This window comes from Triticum aestivum, chromosome 4B, assembly GCF_018294505.1.
Source record: "Triticum aestivum cultivar Chinese Spring chromosome 4B, IWGSC CS RefSeq v2.1, whole genome shotgun sequence".
Classification (NCBI taxonomy): Eukaryota; Viridiplantae; Streptophyta; class Magnoliopsida; order Poales; family Poaceae; genus Triticum; species Triticum aestivum.
In genome coordinates this window covers 2202650-2223152 of record NC_057804.1, presented here as the reverse complement: position 1 = coordinate 2223152, position 20503 = coordinate 2202650, and the positions used below count along the sequence as shown (strand labels likewise).

The 20503-nt window shown below is 44.7% G+C and overlaps 2 pseudogenes; both read left to right on the top strand.

Annotated features, from left to right (window-relative positions):
• LOC123094095 (U-box domain-containing protein 33-like) overlaps positions 1–522 on the top strand; it is a 35493-nt pseudogene extending 34971 nt beyond the window's left edge.
• An 8346-nt stretch (positions 523–8868) lies between these two features.
• On the top strand, positions 8869–19609 carry LOC123094094 (U-box domain-containing protein 33-like; annotated as a pseudogene).
• Positions 19610–20503: the final 894 nt, after the last annotated feature.

Sequence of the window (20503 nt, the reverse complement as noted above, 5' to 3'; positions counted from 1 at the left end):
ACCTTTACAATTTAGTCACTAGCTAGATTAGTTAATGTCTACTCCAAGTTTGATGTAATAAACTTGCATCTCCATTATATTTTTCAGGAGATCATGAAGGATCCACACATTGCTGCCGATGGATACACGTACGAAGGTGCGGCCATCAAGCGCTGGTTTAAAATGGGGAACAAAATGTCCCCCGTGGCCCGCGTCAGCTTCGCGAACCATGAGTTGATACCAAACAACGCCCTCCGCTTTGCAATTCAAGAATGGAAAAAGCGACAGCAACCATGATTTCTTAACCTCGGATTTTATTTGTGTTATGATGCCATCATGTTTATGACTCGAAGCAAATAAAAAATGACTCCAAGTGTGTATGGACGGCCTGGACTGTAAGGAGTATTAGCATTAAGTCTGGGAGTCCTATTAGGCTATATTTTATGTCCTTGTATCCCATGTCTTGTGTAAACATATGAAAACTCATGTGTACTCCTGGGAGTATGTACTCTCGCTCTTCATATACCACACAGATGATGCCACTATGCCTCATTATTATTTTTAATATACCTTATTAATTATTACTAGATACCTTAAAGTGAGTTTTGTAAAAAAAATTGGGTGCATGTATTTTATTTTATACACACATAAATTGTTATTTTGTATGCACAAATGGTATATTACGTAAACTATGGACCTTGGTGATATTTTTCATAAAATTTGTATTGAGGTACCTTAGAATAATTAATAAGGTATATTGAGAATGAAATTATGAGGTATATTGAATGTGGGAGTACATACTCCCAGGAGTACAGAAAATTCCAAAGAACGGAGCACTAGAATTTGGTGCGCTATTTATCATCCTTGGGTTGACCGAGAACATGGGCTGGGCATTCAAACAAACAGGTGGTGCGCAATAAGAGCCGTCCACGAATCTAGATGAAGTTGCAGGTGGCATAGCAGCAGGTGAGTGTGTAGAGCTACTAGCCAATCTACTGCATACATACACATGATAAATTGTCAAGTCAATCTACTTATGCACAATTAGTCCCATGGAATGAGTCACAGAAAGATCAAAATAATTGGTATTGTAGGATTAGTAAAGAATGGTGTGGATGGAGAAGAAAGTCCAAAAAGCAGATGAGCCAATCCAAAACGCAGGGGACAATTCCAAAGCTGACCTGAGCTGCTCTTGGAGGACGCCAAGAGCAGCCAGCTATCTGCGATGGACGCTCACCGGAGCAGTCCTCCTCTTGCGGCGACGGCGAGAAGATGAAGGTGTACTATCTGGTACATCACATGCTCACCGAGTTCTAAAACCATGGAGATTGAGGAAAATAAACACCACTGCAATTTCTCTGACCTTTGGGTAGCAATACATTCATTACATCAACCGGGTAAACAATCGGTTCAAACGACTCTAATCACACCAAATCCACTCTCACAAACCCACTGATGCTTCAGAATTCAACACGGGACAGTAAGTAATCTGGCATCCATCCATACCACAAGCATTGTAATCCGACAACAACACACAAACAGACTGCCAGGCATCAAACTGGACGTACTAGTGCACCAACCTCTGCACATCAACTTGACCTTGTAGATGAAACCTTTACAGCCTGTTGGAGTTGGACTCTTGTTTCCTGGATCTTCTTCTCCTTTACAACCTGTTTGACTCTTGTTTCCTGGATCTTCTTCTCTGCATTCCGGGGGCTGCAACTTAGCGATAATTCTGTCCATAAGTACTTTCTCAATTTCCTTAGGCGATGGCCCTTTTCTCTTGAGGAGCTCGAGGAACGGCTTGTCATCCTTGAGGAACTTCTTGAGTTCAGTATTAGCAGCCTTGAACAGATTCCGGTTCGTGCCGGGCAATAGCATCTCAGGATTGACAAATAGTAGGTACACCATGTAGTTGGAGATTTCTCTGCATCCCTTGGCATTTTCATCACTAGCTGCTGTGTCAAACTTTTTGTACATGCACAAGTCTGTCGCCATGTGCCAGATGAGGACACTCTCGTCGAACAGCCTGCCTAGGCCCCATTGCTGGTCTTGGGCCCGCCCCTTGTGATCATTGGACCTCATGTAACTGGCAGCATCTAATATGTGATCCTTCCAGCAACCTTTCACATGTCGAAGAACCAACTTTGTAATTCTGGAAGATGAGGAGCATGACTTCATGCACCAACGCTGGTCAACAAAGTCCTTGCAGTTGAAGAAGCTAAGGATGCACATCTTCTTGATGTGTCTTTTGTTGCGGACAAAGAAACTTACTAGGCTATATTGGGCAACCATGTCAGAAAATGAAAGCCAACTACCTTCGGTTCGAAAATGAAGGGAAAACAGCTCCAACACAGCAGTACAACAGATCAAGGCATATGTAACCTTGACATCGTTAACATCATAAGCACCTCTGTTACTCTTGTGGAATAGCCCAATGGCTGTGAATGGCAATAGCGTACTTGCTAGCGTTATGTAGTTAGAAAAGGCTAGCACATTTTCCGACGCTCCATGTCCAGTACTTATTTTGGTGTAGAGAAGATCAAATGTGTCAGATAGCCCATATTGCAGAAAAGAATAAGCACCTTCATCATTCAGAACCCATACCTTCTTTAGGATCCTAAGCCGATCAGGATAAGATGATGCACGGTCTGCAAATAGCCTATAGAAACCACTCCGCAGTCTACGTTCCTCTTGTGCCGATCTCATTCGTTTCTCGAAAGAGCTTGTCGTGCTTGATGTCTGAGTATGGTGGTCGGGATCAAGCTCCGGTTCATCGCCGTCTCCTTTTGCTTGATGAAGATGGTTGGCCTCTAGGTCCACTCCATTGCCTTCTCCTTCGCCCTGACCATCGCAGACCTTGAAAAAATCCCTTGCTTTCTGCACATACTCTTCCAAAGAATTGATCTCACCCACCTTGCTAGCCATCCCCGGACCAGGGTCATAAAAGGAGACTATGTTATTGATGCTGGCCCTCTTGAGAGCCAAAGGCTTCAGTAAGCATTTGAGGATTCCAGGGGTGAAGAACAATATGGCTACCTGTAGCAACCTCTTGTCGCCGCCTGGCCATGTTTTCCAAAACACATAGATGGCTACGGTAATCTAGGACACGGCAGTGAGGACATGCCGCGTCCACAGCTCGTTGTCTTCGATGTTGTAGGCGGTTATCGACTCATATCCTCCGAGGTGCATCAGGAGAACCGGCGCCCACACCACTTCCAGGATGCTATTGCCCTGTCCAGAGCTACAATCTTGTCTCCTCTGGCGGCTGAAGAGGTTGGCCAGAGCATATATGGCTATAGCGTCGCCGCCTAAGTACGCGAGCCATATTAAGGATCTGAACCATGGAGGTATTGCACATTTACGTGTAGGGGCGGAGAGGAAGAGGAACCACTGGACCAGCAGGCTGCCAAGGACGAGGATGCGCAGCTGCCACTCCTCCCACCAATCCATAGCACTGGAGATACCCATCTTTGTGTTTCTCTCTCTCTCTCTCTCTCTCTCCGCCGCTTCAAACTCACCCCTTACTCCTCCAATGTATGTTTCTTATACCAAAACACGTACATCGGGAGGCTGGCTACATTTTGCTTGACTTGGCCAAATAGTTTCTTGGTCTTGCCTTTAACTAATGTATGTATATAGTCTGCATCTAGCAAGATGCTTATCTGGTTTATATGTATATATGCCTACTGTATTTCTTCTTATACTAATGCTTACATCAGAGTCGAGTGTCTGGCCTAATCATATAATTGTTTGACCTAACCAAATGCATAGTTCAGTGGACTTGCCTTAAATGTATGATTTGCATCTAGCTAGTTGCCTATTTATGAACACAATAAGTGTCGTTAGGCTGGCCAGAGAGGCTGGAGTTGCTCATATTATACTTGACTTGGCCGAAGACCCAGCTTGATTCGTTCCAATCTCACCTAGTCCGGTCTTTCTGCGCCTACAATGACGGTCTGCAAGATTGCTTGAATATACTCGTCCGTCCAAAATTACTTGTCATCAAAATGAATAAAAATGGATGTATCTAAAACTAAAATACATCTAGATACATCCATTTGAATGACAAGTATTTCCGGACGGAGGGAGTATATGCCTAAAAATGTTCTTGACCTGTCTGAATGTATGATTTGCGGCATCAATAACAGCCATTACTTCTATCTATGCCAACTACTGGCCGGTGCATCAAGCTAGGTGATCTTAGCTCTTCAAACTCTCGCCCGTTCATCCTTTATATGTAAACCACATGGTTGTGCAGTGTCGTCACATGCCAACGTCTATCTTAATAATATACTCCCTCCGTCCGGAAATACTTGTCATCAAAATGAATAAAAAGGGATGCATCTAGATGTATTTTAGTTTTAGATATATCCCTTTTTGTCCATTTTGATGACAAGTATTTTCGGATGGAGGGAGTACTACCTACTTGCCTTGGGCAGCTGAGTACGCTTCCCTTAAATAGTTAAATTCATGATCTCCATCTGACACCTAGACTTGATCCTAGTAGTATTATACTTGACTTAGGCAGAAGACCCAGTCTGATTCATGCTAATTAAGCTCGTCGGTGGTGACAGAGACACATGGGGGCTTCTATTTTTTCGCCTAAGGCGGGACAGGTTCAGTTGCTTAATTTTGTGTGGTTTTTCCAGTATTGGCCGTTACTTAATTTCTGGGGATGCTTCATCCACCCCAGGAAGGTCGGCACGACAGAGTGCCCACATCGCACCTTCAGACTAAAAAATATATTTTTGCGGGATAAAGAAAATCTCCGTCTTAATCTTTTTTTTTTGACATCATCTGTCTTAATCTTCTTCTTTTTGGGGGGGGGGGGAGGTTTGTTTTTTTGGTACCATTTTTGGAAGAATGTCGATGGCTTTTTTGATTTTGAAGGAGTCGACGATTGTATATATGTAGCATCTCCTTAATCTTAGCCCGGCTTCTCCCGTTTGCACCTATCGCTGTTGTCTAAATTTTGCATGCAACATCCCATGCACAATGAGGGAATGGTAGATAGCAGTGACCACCAACCGCTTACAACCTCTTTGTGCATGTTAATTCGCTTGTATGAATTGAGATGGCTTAAGAATGTTAGTAGTTGAAAGTGTGTTTGATCGGCAAGAGGGGGTGAATGGGAGATTATTTATAAAATTCTCGAAAGAACCTATTTTTCGAAGAACAAAGAAATGAATAGTACAGTACCAAGTACAACGAAGATACCCATCATCAATAAGTTTAGCTAGGTTACTAGTTTATCTTCTGTGAATGATTTACAAGTCGTATTAAATGTTATCTTAGAGAGATATAGTTCAGTACCAAGTATAGAGCAGATAGACATCATCAACAGGTTATTGAACCCAATAGAGACATTTGTCCAGAATAAAACAATGTGACAATTAGGAGGTACCAAGCTCATCGTAAACATCTCATGTACTCTAGATTTTTTTTTGTGTATATCTAATCATAAACCTGCGAGATATTTCTCACCGCCCAATTTATATATCTCTGCAAAAATTGGTAGCGATACACACATACATATACACTACATAATGTATGTTCACAAATAAAAATAAATAAAAACATGTGGTTTTTCATTTCTTATTTTCTCACAATTAACTGGAATTCATTTTAATATGTTCTAATGCATAATGTATTAAACAATGTAAGCTTATTACCAAATATGGTTTATATTAGATGTGATTGTACTTTGACCAAAAATCTCTAATAACATTTAGTACGAATATTTATATTTATTTTGATTCCCCGGAGCGATATGTTTCCAATGCCAATAAAAGACAACTCATCCAATAGTTTTTTTAACATCCAAACACCGACACAAGTATGTCTAGTGTGTAGCGCCACTAGGAAGCACTGGTATAGCGAGGTGCTATACAAACGGTTTTTAACCCCTTTCCGCGATGACATTTTAAACCGTCACCTAGTGAGTGTGGGCGATAAGGGTCCTTCCCACATGACCTAGAAACCGTCGGGGATAGGCTCTCCTGGCACACACGCTCGGCAGAATGAGGTCGTGTGCGACGGGCGAGCCATCAAATACGATTATATAGGCACAATCGGTTCCGGTCGTAAGTACATCCTACACAATCAGTCACCAAAAAATATTTCCTTTTGTTATATACATTTCACTCCTCCCACCAATCCACAGCACCGGAGATACCCATCTTTGTGTTTGGCTCTTGCTCTATCTCCACCTCTTCAAACTCACTCACCCTTTACTCCTCAAATGTATGTTTCTTATACCAAAACACATACGTGGTCAGCTGTAACTACGGGCCTAATTATTGAGTTTCTTATATTATGCCAAACCACATAAATCAAGAGGTTGACTATATTTTGCTTGACTTGGCTAAATAGTTTCTTGGTCTTGCCTTTAACTAATGTATGTACGGTCTGCATCTAGCAAGATGCTTATCTGGTTTATATGTGTATATGCCAACTGGCTGCGTCCAGGCCTACTGTATTTCTTCTTATATTAATGCCTACATCAGAGTCTTGTGTCTGGCTTAATCATATAATTGTTTGACCTAACCAAATGCATAGTTCAGTGCACTTGCCTCAAATGTATGATTTGCATCTAGCTAGTTGCCTATTTATGTATACAATAAGTGTCGCTAGGCAGGCTAGAGAGGCTGGAGTTGCTCATATTATACTTGACTTGGCCGAAGACCCAACATAATTCGTTCCAACCTCACCACTAGGTATATTATCAATATACGGAAGTCTTGTCTGCGCCTATAGCGCCGGGCTGCAAATTAAGTCGCTTGAATATATATGCCTAAAACATTTCTTAACCTGTCTAAATGTATGATTTGTGGCAACAATAACGGCCATTACTTCTATCTATGCCAACTACTGGCATGTTCATCCTTTCTATGTAATAAATGTACACCACATGGTTGTGCAGTACCATCACATGCCTACTGAACTTCTCATATTAACCTTTACATCGAGTCGAGCGTCTGTCTTAATAAGATACTACCTACTTGCCTTGGGAAGCTGAGTATACTTCCCTTAAATAGTTAACTTCATGATCTCCATCTAGCTAGTTACTTATATATCTAAGCCAACTGACACCTAGACTTGATCCTAGTAGTATTATACTTCCTCCGTCCCAAAATTCTTGTCTTAAATTTGTCTAGATATGGATGTATCTAACACTAAAATGTAACTAGATACATCTGTATATAGACAAATTTAAGACAAGAATTTTAAGATGGAGGGAGTACTTGACTTGGGCAGAAGACCCAGTGTGATTCGTGCAAATTAAGCTCGTCGGTGGTGACAGAGACACATGGGGGCTTCTATCTTTTCGCCTACAGAGATGGGACAGGTTCAGTTGCTTAATTTTGTGTGGTTTTCCCAGTATTGGCCGTTACTTAATTTTGTTTCCTCGCTATATTTCCTCGGTTTTCTCTTCTGCTGCTATTTTGTTAACTGAAAAACCAGTTGGCTGTTTTAAAACTAAAAACTAATCATGGATTTAAGAAAAGCTCACAACTTTATCAAAATTTCATTGATTTGAAAAACAATACTGGAATTTCATAAATTAGTTCGCAAAAAATGAAATTTTTCATAGATTTTCTTAAGAAATCTTGAATTAAAAAAAACTCATTACTTTGAAAAAGGATCGAAAAAATTAAAAAGGTCAGCGATTTGAAAAAAGTTCACAAATTTGATAAAAAAGTTCTGAAATCTGAAAAAAATTGATTGATTGAAAAGTAAGTTCATGAATTTGAAGAAAGTTCCTGAAATTGAAAATGTTTGTGGATTTGAAAAAAAAATGTTCACGAATTTGACAGACAATTTCACAAAATTTAAACAAGTTCATTGATTTGACAAAGAAGTTCGTAAATTTGAAAACAATTCATGATTTTTGCAAAAATTGCATCAATTTGGAAAATAAGTTCACTAATTTGAAGAAACACAAAATTGAAAAAAAAATCATTGATTTGAAAAAGTTCACAAATCTGACAAATGTTCATGAATTTGAAAAAATATCAATTTGAAAAATTCTCATGAATTCAACAAACAAGTTTGAGAAAATGAAAAATGTTCATTGAATTTAAATTTTATGCGAACTTGAAAATATTCATTTATTTAAAAAAAGTTCAAGGACTTAAATAATAAGTTCATGGATTTGAAAAAATTCACGAATTTAAGAAACTGTTCATGAATTTAAGCAAGTGAAAAAGAAAAGAGTTAAATAAGAAAAAAAATAAAAAAATAAAAAAGGCCAAACAAAACCAAAAAGAAAAAAGAAAACCATTCTGGGAAGATGTACGACAAGAAGAAAAAGTGATGTAACCAGACATAACAAGGGAGCTCTCCTAATTAGTTAGAATAGATGGAAGTAAACCATGAGGTTGGGAGTTTGAACCCTACTTCATGCCCCTTTTTTCTTAGGGTAAAAAAAGAAAGAATATTAAATGTGCCAGGCCCAGTACAAAGGTAGTGTGCTCCGGTTGTGTGATGCTACTCCCCGTACGACGTATATGGCGGGCGACCTATCGTACGTTTATAGGTTTGGAGGGGGGGGGGGGTTATTTGTTAGAAGGGATAAGGAGGGATTGTTGTAATCGTTGCATGTTTATTGCTTGAGCTTCGTGGGCATGTAGTCAGACTGGAGAATAATCCAAAGGTAAGCCAGTCGGTGCAGCCATAGAAACAGCCTGGAGCGGACGGCCTCGGGAAGGCAGTGGACTGCGGACTATGGCACTATAGCCAGAAGAGACGACGCAGTAGTAGCATGCGGGTCAGTGCAGCCGTGGGAAGAACCATAGGACGGCGACGCTGCGTCCTGATAGGGTGACATAGCGGCAGCTCGTTGCTCAATCGGTGAAGCAGCACGCATACTCACGGAGGACCTTCATGGGACGGTCTGCGGCGTGCGTCGCGGGGCCGGACGTGAAAGACGCGTTCGACCAGCTGCGAATAGGCAACACGGGATGTAGCCTGCAGCCATCCAGACAAATAAGTCCAGTTGAAGTGCAGAACATGGAGGCCAATCGCACACTGGAGACGCCGTTGTACAAGTGCAGAACAACATGAGGATGGATGCGCGTGGACGGAAGGCGCGAGCGGCGCGTGCTGCACCAGAGGACGGATGCACGCGGACGGCAGGCGCGAGCGCCATGTGCCGCACCAGACTGCATTGTTGAAGATGGCCGGTGTTGCCGCCGATGAGGTTGGAGCAGAGGCGCGTAGTAGATCGTCGGGGCGGCGGACCACGCAGACTGATCTACGGATCAAAAAACCAAAAAGAAATGCCGATCAAGACTACGGGTGCAAGAGAAAACCCGGACCAAGTGATCAGCAAAAAGACTCTCTAGGGCAGCCGATCAACTTGACCGGCTGACGAACCATAGGTACGGGCGGCACGCCCCTCGGCTGCTATCATAAAGATCGACCGCCTCGGGGGCGACACGATGAGGAAGCGGCGTCGGCTAGGGTTTGAATCTAGATTAGGCTGATACCATGTTAGGAGGGATAGAGAAGGATTGTTGGAACCGTTGAATGTTTATTGCTTGAGCCTCCTAGGCATATATATTGGAGTACAATGACTAAGTTGAAGTACAAGACAAGATTGGATAAGATTCTACGCCATCCTGTTTTTTCTAATAATCATAATATAATCAACGGTACCGAAGCCGGACTCTTTTAGTGCTTATTTGACCCGCTTTTACCTCTTTTGTGTATAATTTTTCATAGCAACCGTAAAAATAAAAAGGGGTAGTTTCTTATCCGCATCAAATCTGAGTTTCTTCTTATTCCAATCAGCATTTCACAAATAACTTCTGTGGTTGTTCCCCATCTCATGACCCATGCATGTTATTTTTCTTCCCCGGAGAATCATTTCTACAAAAAGGGTACAGCTGAGCGAAGCACGAGAAGTCTTGTGTAGTTGTTTTCATTTACGTTTGGGATGGATGATAATCCTAGAGGATTGCCCGCCTGGGCTGCCGCTCGTTGGAGCCTTGGACAGGCGTCTGATTCCTTCCCTAAGCAAGCCGCTGACCCTTTGCAACAAGCCTTGTGTTGCGTCTCGCGCTTTGCAACAGAAGCCTCGTTCCAATTCTTAAACTTTTTTTTTCTTTGTCCGGTCTACTCGTTGAGCTTTTGCAACAAGCCTCGTGCTGCGCTCAGCGCTTTGCAACACAAGACTTGTTACAATGCCCTTCGAAAAGTTTTTTTGTTTTTTATGCACTGTCCGCCATGTAGTTTGTGTTATGCTTGTGCCTCTTGCAACAAGCGTCATGTTGCCGACAGCTCAGTTAGGGGCACGTGGCGCGCGGACGACGTGGCGGTTGTTTCACACGTCCAATCTGTCATTTGGCGGGAAGGTTTTCTTTTTGTTCAGAATTCTCAAAAACCGTCCAGTTATCAGAAATCTTGTCCAGATTTATAATTATCACAAACATGTACGTAGGGATGGCAATCTATCGCACGACGTAGGTCATGGTGTCAAAGCGGTGACTTGAACCCGCACACTTCTCAAGGGGTCGAGGGCTTGCTGACCACTGTTACAACGGAGAACTATTGATGTGTAGTATGCTTTCAATAGGATTTATTTTCACCTCAAAAATTTCTGAATTTGAATTTGATTTGAAAATTTCGGCTGGAAAAATTCGGAGATTCCAAGATTTTTCAGAGATCATTTTTTCCGGTCCCTCCTGGAAAAAATCAGAATTGAGAAAAAAATAAACTTGTCTGTCACACCGTTTCAGAATTTCCAGTTACTTGATGAGTATAATCTAACTATATATGCTGATTCAACTCACTGCCAGCACCTCGATTACGCAAGGTTGATGCAAGCCAGCTGCAGGAGAAGGAGCTCAAGGTATATAGGAAGTCTGAGAAGGAGGAGATGAACACACTTTTAGACCAGTACCTCGGTTTCTGTATATCTTCTCTCAAGGTCAGCTAGACCAATTCCATCCTGAAAATCCTGAATATATATACGATTGCTATTCTAGTTCATCTCATCTTATGCATAATTGTTTTCTTGACAAATTTATAGACGCAAGCTGGAATAATGGTGATCGAGAGTAACAGCCCTGCAGACGGCATCGTCAAGCTCATTGATCAGAATCACATCACAGACTTTGTCATGGGAACATCTTCCTTCTCACTGTATGTCTAGACCAAATACGTAAAGCTTTCGTAACCAGGTTTCATCTAAACACGCACATCAAAATTGTTCACTGACTGCACCGTTTATGTACATGCACTAGAGCAAAGCACCGCGCACAAATCAAAATTGTTCACTTTTTTGTTTTTGAGGAACTGGCAGGAGCACTGCCTTTTACTTATAAAAAGGATGGCGAAAAGATGCAATTTACAGAGGGGCAAGCGTTTTTAGGGAACGTCGCAGAAACCACAAAAGACTGATCTAGAAGCTAGTTTAGCCAATGCCCGCGATTGGAAGGCTTCCAGCAAACGCCAGGTCACGCTGATTAATTGCATCTAGGGAAGTACCGCCACCTTGCGGTACGTCAGCCGATGTCCAGTGAACACACGCCTATTCCGCTCCTTCCAGATGGACCATAGCGTGTAGATGATTCTCCCGCTGCGCCTCTTGCGCACCTGTTTGGATTGTGATTTCAGTGTCTTGTCCGACCAGTCAGACACGTTTCCTGGCTCCGGGAGGAAGCCCGAGACTGGAACGCCTTCGTTTGTCCATGTGTTCACCTGGTTCCAGACCACAGCCGTGAAGGGACAGTCCTTGCAGAGGTGAGTTGCCGTTTCTGGCTGCTGAAGACATAGCAGGCACTTGGGGCCGTGAGGCCATCCCCTCACAGCCAGCATATCCATAGTGAGGATTCTTCTGTGTAGAGCTAGCCAGGCAAAGAACTTGCATTTGTGCTCAGTGTTTGCGGACCAGACCTTGGTTGTGTCGAAATGTGAGTAGGAGCCAAAGAATTGTGCGCCGCAGGTAGATGCAGCAGAGTATGCCCCAGAGGTGGTTAAGTTCCAGCGAATGTTGTCCTCCTGGGCAGGAAGGAGGGTGATCTAATTGATCTGATTCCAGATAGACACGAATTCTCCCAGCTGTTGAATGGTCTGAAGTTTGGCCACCTCCCTGATCCAGTTCTCGTTAATTAGCTCTTTGTGCACCGATCTGTTCTTTCTGGAGATAATCTTGTAAAGCTCTGGAGTTAGCAGCTTGAGTGGGCCGTCTCCGGTCCAGTTGTCATGCCAGAAGAGGGTCTTTGCCCATTGCCGAGCGCAATCGAGGTGCACGCGCGAAAGAGGTTCATGTCTGCTTGGTCACAGGGTAACCCCGATCCCACCCACGGCCTCTATGTATCAGTCCATTGCAACCATGTCCATCGGAGGCGTAGGGCACGGCTAAATCTCTCCAGGTACATGATCCCAAGACCGCCCAAATGCCTCGGACAGCAGACGGTCTTCCAGTTAACAAGGGAGTGTCCGCACGAGGTCTCAGATTGGTCCTCTTTTTGCCAAATGAAGGCCCGAATGATTTTGTCAATTTTTTTCAGAGTCCCCTTTGGCAGGTTGAGAGCGGTGATGTGGAAGGTAGCCATGGCCATGAGGAAAGACTGTGCAAGTGCGATCCTGCCAGGCTTGTTGAGCAGTTTTCCTTTCCATCCTGGAAGTCTGCCTGCGAACCTATTGATGAAGGGTTGCCGATCAATCCCTCTAAGATGACGATAATGAAGGGGGAGCCCCAAGTAGCGTCCCGGGAAGGTGGCGATCTTGGCGGGAAAGACAGACAGCACATCCTGGAGGTCAATGCCGGCACATCTGATCGGGAAGACCTCAGTCTTGCTCAAGTTTGTGATCACGCCGCTTGCCTCCCGAAAGGTCTTCAGAATTGCTGAAATCGCACGAAGCTCATCCTTGTCTAGGTTCGCAAAAATGCCCGCATCGTCGCGTAAAGGGAAATCCTGTATATGGCCGTCCTTGCACAAATGGGCTTGAGGATGCCTTGCCGGGAGGTGAGCTGAAGGATCTGCTGAGGAGGGTCAATGGCCAGGATGAAAAGCATTGGAGATACTGGGTCGCCCTAACGGAGGCCCTTTGCATTCTGAACTTCCTTCTGGGGTTTCCGTTAAGCAGTAGTCTTGATGAGGAAGAGGACAAGGAGAGACAGATCCAGTCCCGCCACCGTTGCCCAAAACCGAGGCGTTGCATGACCTAAAGCAGGAAGGCCCAATTAACAAAGTCGAAAGCTTTCAAAATGTCAAGCTTGAGGAAGAGGCCCGGGATGTTCCAATGATGCAGGCCCTTTATGAGATTCTGGACATACAAGAAGTTGTCGTGGATGGAGCGCTTCTGCATGAAGGAGCTTTGGCATTTGGAGGCCAGTGTGGGCAGGATCGGTGCCAGTCTGTTGGCAAGGAGCTTGGAGAAGATCTTGGATAGGCTATGAATGAGGCTGATTGGTCTGTAATCCCCGACCACACGAGCATCCGCTTTCTTTGGGAGTAAGATGATGTTCGCCGAGTTGATGAGAGAAGCACCATCTCCATGGAGGTTAGCAAGTTGAAGGATTGCTTGAACAACGTCACTCTGAATGATCTCCCAGCATGCTTTGAAGAAGGCTCCAATAAACCCATCCGGGCCAGGCGCTTTGACGGAGGGCAGCAAAAAAACCATGTCTTTTATCTTATCATCATCGAAAGGTGCATCTAGCTCTGAGAGATCATGCGAAGTTATCTCCAGGTTGTCCCAAATTAAACTCGAGTTCCGGGGCGTGGGGGTACCCAGATGGTCCTGGAAGTGGGAAAGGAGCACTTGTTCCTTATCTTCGGCCGAGATGGGAACCCTGTGGTCCGTGTGAAGCGTTTGAATGTAGTTTTTCCGCCGGCGCCCATTCACCTTGGCATGGAAAAAATTTGAGTTGACGTCTCCAAGCCTGATACCTGTGAGGCGTGCACGCTGGCTTGGCTTAACCTTCTCGAAGGATAGAAGTCCAAGGTAAGAGCATCTCCAGCCGCGCCCCCAACAGCCCCCCCAGGCCCCTTTTCGGCCCCGGCGCCCAAGAAACGGCCCATTCGTGCCCCCAGGAGCCCATTTTTGCCTGTTAGGCCCGAAACTGGCACCGGCGGACCCATGCCGAACCCGGCGCACTGGGGGCGCCGGGGCAATCATTTTTGGCACGAAAGAACGGCGGGCCCGCCGAGTTAGTGACCCTCGCGTCTCGTCGTCCTCACATCGCCGCGGTTTCCCGCGGGGAATCAATGCCAAGGTTGCCGCCGGTCAACCTTCCATTGATTCCTCACGAGCGGCACGGTGAGGCGAGGCGCCCCCTCCCGCCACACGTACACGCGATGACGCCCCCCCCCGCTATATGAAGTAGCACCTTCCCCTCTGGTGGACACACCCGCCAGCAGCTCCTCTGTCTCCCCGTGCATAGTCGTCGCCGACGAGCTCTCTTTCCTCTCCCTCCCCACAGCCGCCGTAGACGATGGGTGAAAGGTTCCCCGGTGACATGGCGGCGGCCAATGGCTTCGGTCGCCGCTCTGTGCACGAGTGGGAAACCCATCTCCTGCATGAAGCCAACTACCCCGTGCCTCCCGACATGCGCGCGCCCGGGCGCTGGAGGCTCAACGCCGGCGGCATCCCCCCTCCCCCCCCATGCCCGATGTCACGCGCCCGAACAACTTCCACGCCGAGATCGAGCGTGCACGGGCGTCTCTATCGGAGGAGCAGCGGCCCTCCTGGAGTACGCCGCCGGCAACCATGAGGCGTGGGCGGCGTACTTCGAACGCCAGCAGGAGGAGCGGCTGGCCACCACCAATAACGCGCCGGTGGTGCGGGGAGAAAAAACAGTGACGGCCGCCGCCTGTGGTGGGGCGCCCCCGGCCGCACCCTCCACGCCGTCCTCGAGTACCTCGAGGGCGGCAACGATCCGACGCTGACGTACCCAGCCACCCCGATCCCCTTCTGGAGTGGCGGCCAATGGATGCCGAGGAGGACCGGCTTCTCTTCCTCCTCCTCCCGGTCCTCCTTCCACTCCTCTGGGTCACCGACGTTCTTCAGCGTCAAGGCCGAGCCCGCGGAAACGCTGCTCAGCCGACGCACCCGTAGCGTCGGCATTGTCATCAACGAGGGCGGGCGTGCCTCCTCCTCCGCTCCTACCCACCTTGTTAAGCCGAAGACAGAGCCAGGGCTCACCGCCGTGAAGACGGAGCCAGGGCTCACCGACGTGAAGACGATGGCGAGGCTCGACGACGACGCAACCATGAAGTGGGTGTGGGAAGATTGGGCGCGGCTGGAGATGGAGCGACAGCGCCGCACCCTGGAGGAGATCGCCGCACGCCGCCGTGGACGCGACGAAGGGGGCATCGTCATGCTTGAAGACAACGATGACGATGCGCCGCCACCGTCCAATCCAGTCCGCCTGGGCGACCCCGGCAGGGGTCCAGCGGCGTGAAGAAGGAGAAGGACGACGACGGCGGCGACGACGATGGCAACTACGCCCGTTCAACGAGTTCTTCGGCCTGTAGTCGCGGCTCTTTGTTTTTTTAGTAAATTTCATGTTTTCTATGTAAAAAACGTTGAACGCCGAAGTTTATGCCATGTTCGCCGAATCTTTGTCATGTTTGCCGAATTCTAGCCAATTTTTTTTTAAAGAATGTTTAGAAAAGGGCGTCTGGGGGTGACCCTGGGGGCGGCGGCTGGGAACCCGATCGCCCCCAAGCCGATTTTAAGCACCGGGTCGCCCCCAGACGGCGATTTTAAGAGCCCCCTGGGGGGCCAACGGCTGGAGTTGCTCTAAGAAAGCTTAATTCTGCGCCTGAGCCCTAGCTCTGCTGGGGATTCACTGAGTGCACCGTTGATGTATATACACAAAAGCAAAGCACTGCGTTAGTTATGTAATTATATGCTCGAGGTCAAATCACTATATATGTAAAAGTCTTATTTCTTCTGAATGTCGCTGCTATTCTAACAACCTAGCGGCGATGAAATAGGCGGAACAACAAATAATTAGCATGATAGCTACTAACAATTCGGCTTAAAACAATGCCCTTTGTAAGTTGCAAATGAGAATCACAAGTTGACATTAAATTCCAGAAAACAAACTACTAGTATGTCTTTGCTGTTGTCAACTCTCTCTGTCTAAAGTCAATAACGGTATGGCTTTACTAACTATCATCTCCCCCTCAGTATAAATAGTTAATAGTTAAATTCTAAAGTACTAGTCAAATACTCCAATTAATAATCTGAGTTATTTATGTTGATTGTGAATCTTTCATGAACAGGAAGAGGAAAGTACCAAAATCAAAAGTCGCAGCCATCGTGCATCTACAGGCTAAACCATATTGCCAGATCTTCTATATTTGCAACGGAACTCTTGCTTGTTCTAGGTATGACTGCGTGTAGCCCTCAAGATTACATAAAATAAATACTACATAACATTTGCAAATTTCAGCTTGAGCGACTACCCTAAGTTTATAGCTGACAAAACAATGTTTATGTGCCATGGTTCATCATTTTTTAGGGAGGCCACTCAGCTTTCTACAAAAGTAGTCACCCCCAAGCAACTGCACCGGCACTGCTTGGCGACCCGAGTTCCCTAAAAGATGCCAATTACTATCACCAGGGTATCGTCCAGGGTTCTTAGGCTCCACAGATCAACAAGCCCATCAACGACGGTCCAAGCAGCCAGTTAGCTATACATATCCCTTGTTAGGATCGACAACAGACAGCACAGAAAACATATCAGATGCAATGCAGCGGTCGATTGATATGACACTAACAGGTTTTTCCCTAAATTCCAGCCAGCAAAGCACTGGAGGATCCTCATTGGCTCTGCAGGATTTAAATACTATGAATAGTTTACCAGTGCATGTTTCAATTGCAAGCTCTAAAGAACATCAACACTCAATGGTAAGCCACATTAATTGGACTGAGCAGAGTTCTCTACTGAATCATAATAATCTTATGGATGTGTGTAGAGGGTACAGTAATTTCATGACTGTGTGTACCCTACATATGGTTACAGACACTATAGGAGAACTATTCTTCCATTATCTAAAACAAAAAACTGTTAGGAAATCAAGTACTATGTTTTTAAATATGAATATGCACCATAGGTTTGTAATGTTATTGGCAGTTTTCATTCATGTATTCCACTGACAGTAACCGAAAGAGAAAGGCAAATGACATGTATGTTGCATTTAATGTTAGAACTGCGATTCAAGATGTACAAGTGTAGTGAAAAATGTCTGACAACAAAATGTGTTCATCTTTGTAGTCACCTTCAACCAGTAGCGTATCTAATGTTTGCCACCAGCACTGTGGAAAATTCCATTTTGTGAAAACTTACTGATATTGCTCTAACATCTAAATTTTGGTCGACCAACCAAGGCATGTTGTTTTCCTCTTAGTTTTAATACCTAGAATTCAAAGAGAACATAATGTTTTATAGGTAGAAACTGGTGTGCAGCTTGATGTGTTTGAGCAACTACACCGAGTCCGGAGTGCTCGAAAAAAGAAGCATCCGAGGGCCGGCAGGAAGCCGTGAGGAATCTGTTTGAAGCTTCTATGATGGTATGTTATTTGAAACTTTCACATGGCTTTAGCTATATCCATTGTTGATGCCCAATCTACCGTATTTTCCCAACTCTCTTCTCTAAACACATAGCATTTATGTTGCCCTAGTGCAGAAGCAAACTTTTTGTTGCAGTTCAAAGCACGGGAGAACGCACTCCGCAAAGAAAAAAAAGAGCTAGAGGATAGACTGACTAGAGAAAACACTGGACTCAGAAAAGAACACCTCTATATATGCAAAGAGCTGCAAAAGGCAAATGAGCAAAGAGCAGAACTGGAGAACCGTGTATTTGGCCCTACTAGTGATGTTGCCTTAACAGAGTTCACCTACACAGAGATAAATGAAGCGACGGACAACTTTGATGACTCCAAAAAGATTGGGGTCGGTGGGTGTGCAACCGTCTACAAGGGATTTCTACGACATACTACCGTAGCCATAAAGAAATTCAACCGTGAAGACGCAACAGGAGATAAAGAGTTTAATGACGAGGTATTTTTCATCATTAAGAGTAAGATGTGTTGTCAGATGAAAACAAGTTAAATGGTGCATCTAAATATGTGACTTTCCAATATATTACAGGTAGAAACACTCTGTAGGATGAGGCATCCAAACCTTGTGACCCTCATAGGAGTGTGCACGGAGGCCAAAGCGTTGATCTTTGAATTCTTGTCAAACGGAAGCCTAGAGGATTGTTTGCAGTGCGCGGACCAAAGAGAGACACTCTCATGGAGAACGCGCATCAAAATCGCTGCCGACATCTGCACGGGACTTATCTTTCTCCACTCCAACAAACCAAAAGGCATTGCACATGGTGATCTCAAGCCTGACAATGTCCTTCTCGACGCGAGCTTTGTTTGCAAACTGGCAGATTTTGGGATCTCTCATCACTTGAATGTAACAAACACCACTATCACCCCGTATCACCGAACAAACCAAATCAAGGGCACAATGGGATACATGGACCCGGTATACATTGCCTCAGGGGAGCTCACAGCACAGTATGACGTCTACTCTTATGGAGTAGTGTTAATGCGATTGCTAACTAATAAGAGCCCCCTAGGCCTTCCACATGTTGTTGAGGCAGCCATTAGAGAAGGCACGTTGCAAGATCTAATTGATACTTCAGCTGGGGAATGGCCACTTGAGTGTGCTGAAGAGTTGGCAAGACTAGCACTGCGTTGTTGCCGGTTAGAACGAAAGGAGCGGCCCAATCTTGCAAAGGAGGTCTGGGGTGTCTTGCAAGCTATAATGAACTGTCAAGACCAAAAATGTGGGCCACCAACGTTTTTCATCTGTCCGATGACACAGGTCCGTTATCTAAACAATGAAATGAAACACCAGAATCATGTGATGCCAGTCGCACCAACAGTTACGTACTTTTCCCACCCAGAGTGGATTTTTTACTCCCGGGTGCACCTACACCCCCATGAACATGAAATTCCAAATAAAAAATACAAAACAAAATTTAAAAAATCTGAAATTTCAGGCCATGAAAAATGATCAAACATTTGATGGTCTTGCAAAGTTTCAGCCACAAAAAATATTGGAAGGACCTTCACCCAAAAAAACAAAATCAGTGTAGAAAGTTTTATGCACTTTTGAGCAGTAATTCTGTTTTGATTTTTTGGTGAGGGCTCCTCATTTTATTTGTGGCTGAAACAAAATCAGTGTAGAAATTTTATGCACTTTTGAGCAGCAAAATGTTTGATTTCCTGAAATTTCATATTTTTTTTGTTATTGTTTTCTTAATTTTTTTTTTCAAATTTACTATTCACCTGGGTGCACCTACACCCGGGAGCAGCCACACTTTTCTCTCGCCCAATTAAGCACTTGCAAACTTTCCAATTCAGTCACCAAATTAGTTTGATATAACCTTGCATTCTTACATAATATTTTCAGGAGATCATGAGGGATCCACACATTGCTGCCGATGGATTCACATATGAAGGCGATGCCATAAAGGACTGGTTTCAAATGGGGAACAAAATTTCCCCCATGGCCTATGTCAACTTCGCACACCATGAGTTGATACCAAACAATGCCCTTCGTTTTGCAATTCAAGAATGGCAAAAGCGACAACAACCATGACATTTTAACCTTCCATTTTATTGATATGATGCCATGAGTTATGATGTGAAACAAATCTCTTATATTAAGTGTGTACAGACAACTTTTTACTGTGCCTTCTTAATTAGAAGCTACCATTTTCTGATTGTTTAGGACCACAAATGATGAATTATGCACATACTTTGAGTTATATGTGATTGGGAATTGGAATGAACTGCCATGGTGGGTATTCAAGTTGAATTAAAAAGTAATGTGTACACCCATTAAAACACCCCTATCGTTGGCTTCTGCGAAGCTAGGGGTTACAGCAGATCGGCACGGTCTCTAAAAAAACAAAATGGATCAGCAATCGGATAAACTACAAGTTGGATGGTTGAGCATAGGCGGCTTATAATGATGGGGTTGGTTACATCAGAAATTAGCTATGAATGTTGGATCCTTGTCGTAGATACTGGCTCCGTATGCTGCCATTTTATAAGAGATAATAGGTACTACCAGGTTGGTGGGAACTGCGTGGGCTAAGTCATTAACCTCCCATGTTCGCTCGCTTCAACTTCCAAAGCAGACTAAGGAGCATAGTGACAAGAGAATGCCCACCGGGGAGGCCCACGATGACCAGGGCCGGTCTTGAGATTTCGGTGGCCCGGTTCAAAACTAGAACCCATGGCCCATAAGTAAGCAACCAATAACAATAATTATAGGTTTTATGTGACTGTTACCAATAGACACTTAAAAGTGTATCCAATAGCTATATTTGTATCAAACATATGTATGCCGGCTTAGGGAGAACACCTAGCTCAATATATGGGTTGAAGATGCAGAGCAATTATTGATTCTTCTAGACCAAGACATAAATCCAACTTGTATGCTTGTCAGGTTAACATTAGGTCTGTGTTCAAAATAATTTGAGGTGTG